This window comes from Engystomops pustulosus, chromosome 10 (genome assembly GCF_040894005.1).
Source record: "Engystomops pustulosus chromosome 10, aEngPut4.maternal, whole genome shotgun sequence".
NCBI lineage: Eukaryota > Metazoa > Chordata > Amphibia > Anura > Leptodactylidae > Engystomops > Engystomops pustulosus.
Window position 1 is genome coordinate 61,891,595 of NC_092420.1, and position 11,768 is coordinate 61,903,362.

General features: G+C 45.3%; 1 long non-coding RNA gene across 2 annotated transcripts; it reads left to right on the forward strand.

Annotated features, from left to right (window-relative positions):
* Positions 1 to 262: 262 nt before the first annotated feature.
* Positions 263 to 7,092, forward strand: LOC140103574 (uncharacterized). Of its 2 annotated transcripts, none has more exons than XR_011850130.1 (2): positions 263 to 745; positions 3,463 to 7,092. It is a non-coding gene; the product is annotated as an uncharacterized lncRNA (long non-coding RNA). The 2 variants fall into 2 exon arrangements; XR_011850131.1 differs by having other exon boundaries at positions 4,728 to 7,092.
* The last annotated feature ends 4,676 nt before the right edge of the window (positions 7,093 to 11,768 follow it).

The window sequence follows — 11,768 nt, forward strand, 5'->3', positions numbered from 1 at the left end:
GCCCCCCACTAAGTAATGTGCCTCACACAGCCCCCCAGTAAGTAATGTGCCCACACAGCCCCCCAGTAAGTAATGTGCCTCACACAGTCCCCCAGTAAGTAATGTGCCTCACACAGCCCCCCAGTAAGTAATGTGCCTCACACAGCCCCCCAGGAAATAATGTGCCTCACACAGCCCCCCAGTAAGTAATGTGCCTCACACAGCCCCCCAGGAAATAATGTGCCTCACACAGCCCCCCAGTAAGTAATGTGCCTCACTGTGATACAAATGTGAAGCATTTGGAGTGTGAATGATAATTACATCAATTAGAATGTGACAATGTGGCCTATTAAGTTTCTAATAAGGACTATACAAAATGGAGTAAAACCTTGTCCTTTGTCTCATCCATGATGTGACCACGCAGTGTTAAAAGCGAGAATCACGCGCTGCACAGGACAATAACAAGTCTTCTGCACATACCAGCGCGTGATCATTGATTGATACATATGTTACAAAATGATGATGTGACAGTATCTAGTACGGAATAATACCTTTGTTCATTTCATGTTACAAAATGATGATGCGGCAGTATCTGAAATAGATGGTGCCTTTGTTTATGAAATGATATAAAAGCAAGGGGATCCTGACAGGGGGCAGGGACTTTTCCAGACTCTCGAGTGGACGCACTTCGGTCTGTGATGTTGATCCGGAATTTTCCTTGCCCTGTCGAGGTCCCCCGTCAGGATAAGTGATGCTACAATATCCGGTAATGTATTGATGCTTACTTTCTAATTAATATGTACTCAGTATATAAGCAATAATTGTTAACCTGTTATTCAGCAAATAAACATATTACTGTTTAAGATTAAGTTTGTATTGACCGTAGTTCCTTCCTAATTAGTATATTAGTGAGCGCAGTAAGTAGGACGCTAGGTCCACCTTATTTTTGACAGGCAATACATTAATTGGCGTAGTTGGGCAGGATTCCGTATAAAAACGCTGTGTTAACGGTCCGTGAGAACAGGCCCAGGCTGGATATTCCGCAAAACTGTCCAGAAACTTTACCGTATGCAGCCCTATTGCACGGGTCGGTGGAGTTGAAGGATAGGTGGGATTGAAGGAGCGAGTGGAGTGGGCTCACGGATAACACAACAATATACGGGAGACTGTAACAAAAGAACCAAAGCCTTTGCAAACATTCTGAGATTATAGGGTGGTTGTAAAGAAGGTAGGGAACCCCTGTGCAAAATTTGACCTCTTGGCAAATTGCCAAAATTTTCGATCTTTTGGCACCGAGCCAAAACATCAGAAAATGTTCAGGAGGCGAAAAAATCACACCCCAGAAGGAATAGAAGTGCCCGGCTGGTCTGAGGCACCCTATTCTATCTTAGCACAGGAATTAGGAACATCAGGGTTAGCAGAACCTTGGGAAAGTAAGCTCAAAACTTGTGAACCCGTAGATCTAGTGAAAACGCTAGAAGAGGTCCCTGTTAGGTCAGGTGATGCAGTAACCCCTTCATCTAGTACACATACTAGAGGAGGTCCCTGTTAGGACAGGTGATGTAGTAAGCCTTTCATCTAGTACACATACTAGAGGAGGTCCCTGTTAAGTCAGGTGATGCAGTTGCTTTAGGCAGACATTGTTGGATATTGACAAGTGCCTACAGAGTATGCATGAGCGCAATCAACAACTTCATAGGAAAGAGTCTCAGTTAGAGCAGAAACTGAGTTGGGAGGGAAGAAGGTGGTGTTGGAGTGTAATACCTGCCTTCTGAATGATAAACTACAGCATTATCAGAGCATTGCAGAAAATACTGCTGTAAAAATAGCCCAGAATAAATACAGGAAAAGAAAGGGCAAAGTTAACAAAAACAAGGTGCACAAAATTATTGCAGAAGCCTCAATAGATTGGAATCCAGATAAGTGGGATGGGGATGTGTGGGATTCTTCCTCTAATTCAGAATGGGAGGACCCCCCAGACCCTGTAATAGACCCCCCCCCCTTCCCCGAGTGTGTTAGCCAAACGTATCGGAAAAAGATTAGAGAGAACAGGAGAAAGTGAGATACAGTGGTTGGTCAGAGTAAGTGAATATGGAGGAACGGGAGTAATGCTGGATGAGGGAGATGTGGGAAAGTGTATCACTCTATCCAAAGACCATATTACACAGTGTTCTTTTAAGACCTACTTTGTGGATACCGGAATAAGGGTGCAGAATTTACTTTTAATTCTGGCTCACTGTTTCCAGAACAGGTATCCGGCAGAGTTAGATTTGCTGTTGAATGAGAAACCCTGGTATACTATAAGGGATGGTCTTGAGAGACTAAAAGAGGAGGCAATGCGTAGCGCCTTATCTGTATTAGGGATGGAAGATGATTTCCTGAACTACCCTCTCACAGCCAGCATAAGAAATAGTCACACCTCCAGCACATAAAGCAGTCATTTTAACCCTTACGGTAGCAATGGCTGGAGAAGCTATTAGCACAGTGTTGGCCAGAATGAGAAAGTTGCAAGATATTAGAGATTTGAAAGAGCCTGCAGCCCCCAAACACTCGGGGAACAGTAAACCTTATAACTCAGATTGGAGGAAAAAAACAAGAAGGGGATTCTAGTAGGGTCTTGAGGAAAGATATGTTCCAAGCTCTGCTGAAAGCTGGGGTGAAAAAGGAACATATCGATGGGAAGGAAACTCAGGAATTATAGAGAATGTATAAACAAAAAGTATTATCAGTAAAAAAGGCTAGCACAGGAGAGCCCCTAAAAGAAGGACCTTCTTAAGCCATAGGAAATTTCTTGGACAGATTATCAATATGTGTATCCTTGGGAGGAACTGGCGGCCGCGGTTGCAACCAAGGTAACACAAGAAATGGATTAAAAGTCATTAATCACTGATTTAGGATCAGATAATGAAACAGCATGAGTAGCCAGCCAAACCCCTGTGTTTATAAAAAGAGATGATCACCCCTATGTTAATCTTAGCATCCACTGGAACGGGGGTAATGTTCAAAGAGTCCCAGCTTTGATTGATAAGGGGGCAAAGGCTACTTTAATATGTGGAAATCTCAAAAAATTTAAAGGTCCTAAAGTACAAATAGCAGGATTAGGTGGTAAGGTGATTACAGGGGTACAAACCAAAGTGGCCCTTAAAATAGGCAACTTGCCCATTAGAAACTACCCCGTTTTGGTGGTCCCGATACCAGAATACATTATTGACATTGATATTCTTAAAGGGATAACACTACATTTGAAAGAAGGAAAATTTGCATTTGGGGTAAGAAAAACGGAAAATTAAGCATGTCCGGTATTGGTAGGGAAGGTATAAATGCCCCCAATACATATTCTCCCGGCTTCTAAACTAGTTGCCTTGAAACAGTATCGAATTCCCGGGGGATACAAATAAATTGTTGAATACACCCCTACTACTGTTTTTCATGTTGATGCTGTACCAACTGATTCACTTGAACGTTTGTTTAATTCCAAAGCAGATAAACAAGCAGCGGTCAGAACAGCAGACACTTCTTCCAAAAAGAAAAAGCTACTTATAGGTGGGCCCAAGAGAGAAGAATTCCTCTAACCCTTGACATAATTAAAGATACCATCCAGAATTGCCCAATATGTCAACATACCCAGAAAAGAAGTGCCCTACACAGTAATAGGACACATAGGTCGAGGACAACTACCAGCTCAAATTTGACAAATTTATTTCATTGGCCCTCTGCCAGAAAGCAGGGGATGCAGATATTTGTGTACGGCAGTGGATACATACTCAGGATTGAGGGAAGGATTTCCTTGTAAATCTGCCACTCAATGGAGTACACTGAGAACTTTGGAAACTGTTACCCAGTATTATGGAGTCCCGTTGCAGATGCAATCAGACAATGGGTCACATTTTACTGGAAAATAAGTCAAAAAGTATACACAAGACAACAACATCCACTGGGTATATCATATGCCTTACTATCCTCAAGCAGCAGTGTTAGTGGAAAGGATGAATGGGTTGCTTAAAAGCACCCTAAAGAAGCTAAACCCGTCAGACAGTGCATATGGGCAATGGAGGGATCACCTTAGTGAGGCTCTACGGATTTTAAATAATAGGCCCATTACTGATTCAATGACTCCTTTAATAAGGATGTTGACCCCTAATATCACTGTAAAAGTTAATAATATAGTAGATTCACTGCTGTATAAGAAAATTCAGGAGAATGCAGTTACACCCATTCGAGCTACACCACTGTCGGCAGGTTTGGATCTCAGCTCAATGGAGGTAAATCTCCTCAGGTAAGGTTAAGGAAATAGCCACTTGTTTAGGATGTAAAATTACAAAAGTTCACTATGAGCAAATAGTCACAAGATCTAGTTTAGCTCTGAAAGGATGTGTAGTGTTGGGAGGCGTAATTGATGAAGATTATCAGGGTGAGATGATCAACTTGGGTACAGAGAAAAACCAAACAATTGCCCAGTTATTTCTTATTCCCATCAATAATGCTACTCCAAAAGAAGGGTCTGTCCCATTAGAAGTTAACATAAGGGGAGATAAAAGTTTTGGCTCTTCTGATGCTACCAATTTTGGAGCTAAAATATGGGTTCTACATAACCAAGGACCGCCCTCTCCCACAGAAGTGATAGCAGTGGGGAAAGCTAGAACCTTGTTGATCATGAGACCTGGAGTAGAAAAATGGGAATATGTTCCACAGGAAAAATGTTACTTGAGAGAATGAGGAAATATAATGTTTGTGTTTCTTTCCCTTAGATGTACCTAACTATTGGAATCCTTGGAGGCGGGTATTTGGCCGGAAGTAAAACCTGAACGCCTGGTGCCTTATTGGAAAAGACTAACATCACCACGCTAGGATGGAGCTGGAAAGGAAATCCTACTAATCGAACCTAGGATAATTTCACCTGTTTTGCAAAGAAAACATGTTTGGTTGCTGATATATCTTTTGAACAAGGACAAGGTTGGAAAGGACCACCGGAATCCTCCAGCAACCTATTTAGGCCTTGGTATTTGATGTACCAGGACAATTTGAATACAATCATTGATTCTAAAGTACAATTAAAATGTTGTAAACAGCTAGCAAATTAGCCATATGCCATTGAGTGATAAGCGGCTAGTCCTAATAACAAAAGTAGATCCAGGACATATTAAAAGAATACCCTCTACTTGTGCCAAAGTGGGAACAAAAAAAAAAAACTGTTATAATGACTACAGTGACATTTCTTCCTCTACCTGAATGTAACCAGAAAAGAAAAAGAAGAGCTTGGTATGATATTTTACTGGGAGGATACGGTGCAGTAACCGGTACTCTCAATGGATTTGATATTGAGACTATAGCCAACAAGCTAAGCCAAGCTGGAAAAGGAATTCAAGATGCATTGACTCTACGGTGACAATGGATGCCTACCATATGGCACCCTTGGCGATAAGCCATTGATGTGGACACTTTTCTATCAAGGACTGTTAATAGAACTGATAATATTTTAGAGGGTTTAGAGGTTAATACTGGCACAGTTTTGAATTTCACTCTATGTACTATGCAAGTAGTATACTATATACAACAGCATGATGCTATACAAACTAAGTTGATGACTGGGAGTGAAGCAGTGTGGCGAGAAGTGTTTAAAACTGCCATACCGAGTCAATCCTGGCTCAAGATTGATGCTCCAAAAATTGTATATATATATATATATATATATATGGTATAATCAATGTATACAATGTAACCAAGGTAAAAACTATGTGTAAATTTGTAGTAATGTTTATACTGTTGGGGCCCCCAGGGTCTCAGCACTATTGGATGCCAGAGTTCCAGGGGACCTACATAGATTCACAGAATTATACTCATGATTTATCTTTTTGCGATGACACATTAGAGGGACAGCTTTGTGGATTACAATCCAAGACTTATGAATCATGCTTGTTACAGGGTTCTATTAATGTATGTAAATTTACTATATTGCCATTAACCTATCAGTTATTAGTTGAAGTAGCCCCTCAAAAAATATGTGTGGTCACTAATGTTCCTGTTATTCCAAGAATGGAAACGCCCTTTGTAGGATGCATGAAAAATGTATCTGTGTTAGTTTGGAATAATGAAACTTTCATCATATCCAAAGATATAAAATGGACTCCACTTACTCTAGAAGTGCAGTCATGGGATTTGAATTTGACTAAGTTAAAACAACTAATCCAACATTCAGAGTTTGGACAACAATTGATTCAACAATTGAATAAGAGTGTGCAATACCATACTGTCACAACAACTATAGTAGCTGATAAAATAGTTAAGATGGGTTCTTCCATCCAAGAAGCTACATCACATCACTGGTGGGACATTTTCATGGGATATTCTCCATCTGCAGAGAGGATGTTAAATTGGTTGATACATCCTGTGCTTGTAATTGCTATTATTGTAATTACATTATCTATCTGGAATTGCTATATGACTTATAAATTGTTTACCAGACCACGAGTTGTTATGGTCAACTACAGAAACGCTAAATAGTCTACATTGTCAAGGACCGATTGTGATACAAATGTGAAGCATTTGGAGTGTGAATGATAATTACATCAATTAGAATGTGACAATGTGGCCTATTAAGTTTCTAATAAGGACTATACAAAATGGAGTAAAACCTTGTCCTTTGTCTCATCCATGATGTGACCACGCAGTGTTAAAAGCGAGAATCACGCGCTGCACAGGACAATAACAAGTCTTCTGCACATACCAGCGCGTGATCATTGATTGATACATATGTTACAAAATGATGATGTGACAGTATCTAGTACGGAATAATACCTTTGTTCATTTCATGTTACAAAATGATGATGCGGCAGTATCTGAAATAGATGGTGCCTTTGTTTATGAAATGATATAAAAGCAAGGGGATCCTGACAGGGGGCAGGGACTTTTCCAGACTCTCGAGTGGACGCACTTCGGTCTGTGATGTTGATCCGGAATTTTCCTTGCCCTGTCGAGGTCCCCCGTCAGGATAAGTGATGCTACAATATCCGGTAATGTATTGATGCTTACTTTCTAATTAATATGTACTCAGTATATAAGCAATAATTGTTAACCTGTTATTCAGCAAATAAACATATTACTGTTTAAGATTAAGTTTGTATTGACCGTAGTTCCTTCCTAATTAGTATATTAGTGAGCGCAGTAAGTAGGACGCTAGGTCCACCTTATTTTTGACAGGCAATACACTCACACAGCCCCCCAGTAAGTAATGTGCCTCACACACAGCCCCCCAGTAAGTAATGTCCTCACACAGCCCCCCAGTAAATAATGTGCCTCACACAGTCCCCCAGTAAGTAATGTGCCTCACACAGCCCCCCAGTAAATAATGTGCCTCACACAGCCCCCCAGTAAGTAATGTGCCTCACACACAGCCCCCCAGTAAGTTATGTCCTCACACAGCCCCCCAGTAAATAATGTGCCCCACACAGTCCCCCAGTAAGCAATGTGCCTCACACACAGCCCCCCAGTAAGTAATGTGCCTCACACAGCTTCCCAGTAAGTAATGTCCTCACACAGCCCCCCAGTAAGTAATGTGCCTCACACACAGCCCCGCAGTAAGTAATGTGCCTCACACAGCCCCCCAGTAAGTAATGTGCCCACACAGCCCCCCAGTAAGTAATGTGCCCCACACAGTCCCCCAGTAAGTAATGTGCCCCACACAGTCCCCCCAGTAAATAATGCGCCTCACATAGCCCCCCAGTAAGTAATGTGCCTCACACAGCCCCCCAGTAAGTAATGTGCCTCACACACAGCCCCCCAGTAAGTAATGTCCTCACACAGCCCCCCAGTAAGTAATGTGCCCCACACAGCCCCCCAGTAAGTAATGTGCCTCACACACAGTCCCCCAGTAAGTAATGTGCCTCACACAGCCCCCCAGTAAGTAATGTGCCTCACACAGTCCCCCAGTAAGTAATGTGCCCCACACAGTCCCCCAGTAAGTAATGTGCCTCACACACAGTCCCCCAGTAAGTAATGTGCCTCACACAGCCCCCCAGTAAGTAATGTGCCTCACACAGCCCCCCAGTAAGTAATGTGCCCCACACAGTCCCCCAGTAAGTAATGTGCCTCACACACAGCCCCCCAGTAACTAATGTGCCACACACAGCCCCCCAGTAACTAATGTGCCTCACACAGCCCCCCAGTAAATAATGTGCCTCACACAGACCCCCAGTAGGTAATGTGCCTCACGCAGCCCCCCAGTAAATAATGTGCATCACACAGCCCCCCAGTAAGTAATGTGCCTCACACTGTCCCCCAGTAAGTAATGTGCCTCACACAGCCCCCCAGTAAGTAATGTGCCTCACACAGACCCCCAGTAAGTAATGTGCCTCACACAGCCCCCCAGTAAATAATGCGCCTCACACAGCCCCCCAGTAAATAATGTGCCTCACACAGCCCCCCAGTAAATAATGTGCCTCACACAGCTCCCCAGGAAATAATGTGCCTCACACAGCTCCCCAGGAAATAATGTGCCTCACACAGTCCCCCCAGTAAATAATGTGCCTCACACAGTCCCCCAGTAAATAATGTGCCTCACACAGCCCCCCAGTAAATAATGTGCCTCACACAGCCCCCCAGGAAATAATGTGCCTCACACAGCTCCCCAGTAGGTAATGTGCCTCACACACAGCCCCCCAGTAAGTAATGTGCCTCACACAGTCCCCCCAGTAAATAATGCGCCTCACACAGCCCCCCAGTAAATAATGTGCCTCACACACAGCCCCCCAGTAAATAATGTGCCTCACACAGCTCCCCAGGAAATAATGTGCCTCACACAGTCCCCCCAGTAAATAATGTGCCTCACACAGTCCCCCCAGTAAATAATGCGCCTCACACAGCCCCCCAGTAAATAATGTGCCTCACACAGCCCCCCAGGAAATAATGTGCCTCACACAGCTCCCCAGTAGGTAATGTGCCTCACACACAGCCCCCCAGTAAATAATGTGCCTCACACACAGCCCCCCAGTAAATAATGTGCCTCACACAGACCCCCAGTAAGTAATGTGCCTCACGTAGCCCCCCAGTAAATAATGTGCCTCACACAGCCCCCCAGTAAGTAATGTGCCTCACACAGTCCCCCAGTAAGTAATGTGCCTCACACAGCCCCCCAGTAAGTAATGTGCCTCACACACAGCCCCCCAGTAAATAATGTGCCTCACACACAGCCCCCCAGTAAATAATGTGCCTCACACACAGCCCCCCAGTAAATAATGTGCCTCACACACAGCCCCCCAGTAAATAATGTGCCTCACACACAGTCCCCCAGTAAGTAATGTGCCTCACACACAGTCCCCCAGTAAATAATGTGCCTCACACAGCCCCCCAGTAAATAATGTGCCTCACACAGTCCCCCCAATAAATAATGCGCCTCACACAGCCCCCCAGTAAATAATGTGCCTCACACAGCCCCCCAGTAAATAATGTGCCTCACACAGCCCCCCAGTAAATAATGTGCCTCACACAGTCCCCCCAGTAAATAATGTGCCTCACACAGTCCCCCCAGTAAATAATGCGCCTCACACAGCCCCCCAGTAAATAATGTGCCTCACACAGCCCCCCAGTAAATAATGTGCCTCACACAGTCCCCCCAGTAAATAATGTGCCTCACACACAGCCCCCCAGTAAATAATGTGCCTCACACACAGCCCCCCAGTAAATAATGTGCCTCACACACAGCCCCCCAGTAAATAATGTGCCTCACACACAGTCCCCCAGTAAGTAATGTGCCTCACACACAGTCCCCCAGTAAATAATGTGCCTCACACAGCCCCCCAGTAAATAATGTGCCTCACACAGTCCCCCCAGTAAATAATGCGCCTCACACAGCCCCCCAGTAAATAATGTGCCTCACACAGCCCCCCAGTAAATAATGTGCCTCACACAGCCCCCCAGTAAATAATGCGCCTCACACAGTCCCCCCAGTAAATAATGCGCCTCACACAGTCCCCCCAGTAAATAATGCGCCTCACACAGCCCCCCAGTAAATAATGTGCCTCACACAGCCCCCCAGTAAATAATGTGCCTCACACAGTCCCCCCAGTAAATAATGTGCCTCACACAGCCCCCCAGGAAATAATGTGCCTCACACAGCCCCCCAGGAAATAATGTGCCTCACACGCAGCCCCCCAGTAAGTAATGTGCCTCACACAGTCCCCCAGTAAGTAATGTGCCTCACACAGTCCCCCAGTAAGTAATGTGCCTCACACACAGTCCCCCAGTAAGTATTGTGCCTCACACAGTCCCCCAGTAAGTAATGTGCCTCACACAGCCCCCCAGTAAATAATGTGCCTCACACAGCCCCCCAGTAAGTAATGTGCCTCACACACAGCCCCCCAGTAAATAATGTGCCTCACACACAGCCCCCCAGTAAATAATGTGCCTCACACACAGCCCCCCAGTAAATAATGTGCCTCACACAGTCCCCCCCATAAATAATGCGCCTCACACAGCCCCCCAGTAAATAATGTGCCCCACACAGTCCCCCAGTAAATAATGTGCCTCACACAGCCCCCAGTAAGTAATGTGCCTCACACAGCCCCCCAGGAAATAATGTGCCTCACACAGTCCCCCAGGAAATAATGTGCCTCACACAGCCCCCCAGGAAATAATGTGCCTCACACAGCCCCCCAGGAAATAATGTGCCTCACACAGCCCCCAGTAAATAATGTGCCTCACACAGCCCCCCAGTAAATAATGTGCCTCACACAGCCCCCCAGTAAATAATGTGCCTCACACAGCCCCCAGTAAATAATGTGCCTCACACACAGCCCCCCAGTAAGTAATGTGCCTCACACAGCCCCCCAGTAAATAATGTGCCTCACACACAGCCCCCCAGTAAATAATGTGCCTCACACACAGCCCCCCAGTAAGTAATGTGCCTCACACAGCCCCCCAGTAAGTAATGTGCCTCACACAGTCCCCCCAGTAAATAATGTGCCTCACACAGCCCCCCAGTAAGTAATGTGCCTCACACAGCCCCCCAGTAAGTAATGTGCCTCACACAGTCCCCCCAGTAAATAATGTGCCTCACACAGCCCCCCAGTAAATAATGTGCCTCACACACAGCCCCCCAGTAAATAATGTGCCTCACACAGCCCCCCCAGGAAATAATGTGCCTCACACAGCTCCCCAGGAAATAATGAGCCTCACACAGCCCCCCAGTAAATAATGTGCCCCACACACAGCCCCCCAGTAAATAATGTGCCTCACACAGCCCCCCCAGTAAATAATGTGCCTCACACAGCTCCCCAGTAAATAATGTGCCTCACACACAGCTCCCCAGTAAGTAATGTGCCTCACACAGCCCCCCAGGAAATAATGTGCCTCACACAGCCCCCCCAGTAAATAATGTGCCCCACAATGTTCTCCCCCTTCCCTAGTCCCTATCATGTTTCTCACCTCACAGATGCAGCTCTCTCTCTCTCTCTCTCTCTCTCTCTTTCTGTGCGCTGCTTTCCCCTGCAGGTCACGTGATAATGACATCATCACAGGTCTTTCAGCCTCTGGAACTCCCGGAGGTAAGGTCCTTGCAGGGGAAAGCAGCGCCTGCACTCGTTCTCATCACGATCTGAGGACACAGATCGTGATGAGAACGAGAGGGAAGGAATCTCCCGGGCAGCGAGGCAAATGATCTGCTGAGCCGAGGAGATTCGGGGCACTGGCCAAAAGATCCGGGGCACGAGCCCCGGATCTTTTGACCTAGCGACGCCCCTGGCTCATCCCCTCCGCTGTTAACGTAATTGATGCTGTCACTAATTATGAGTGTTAAC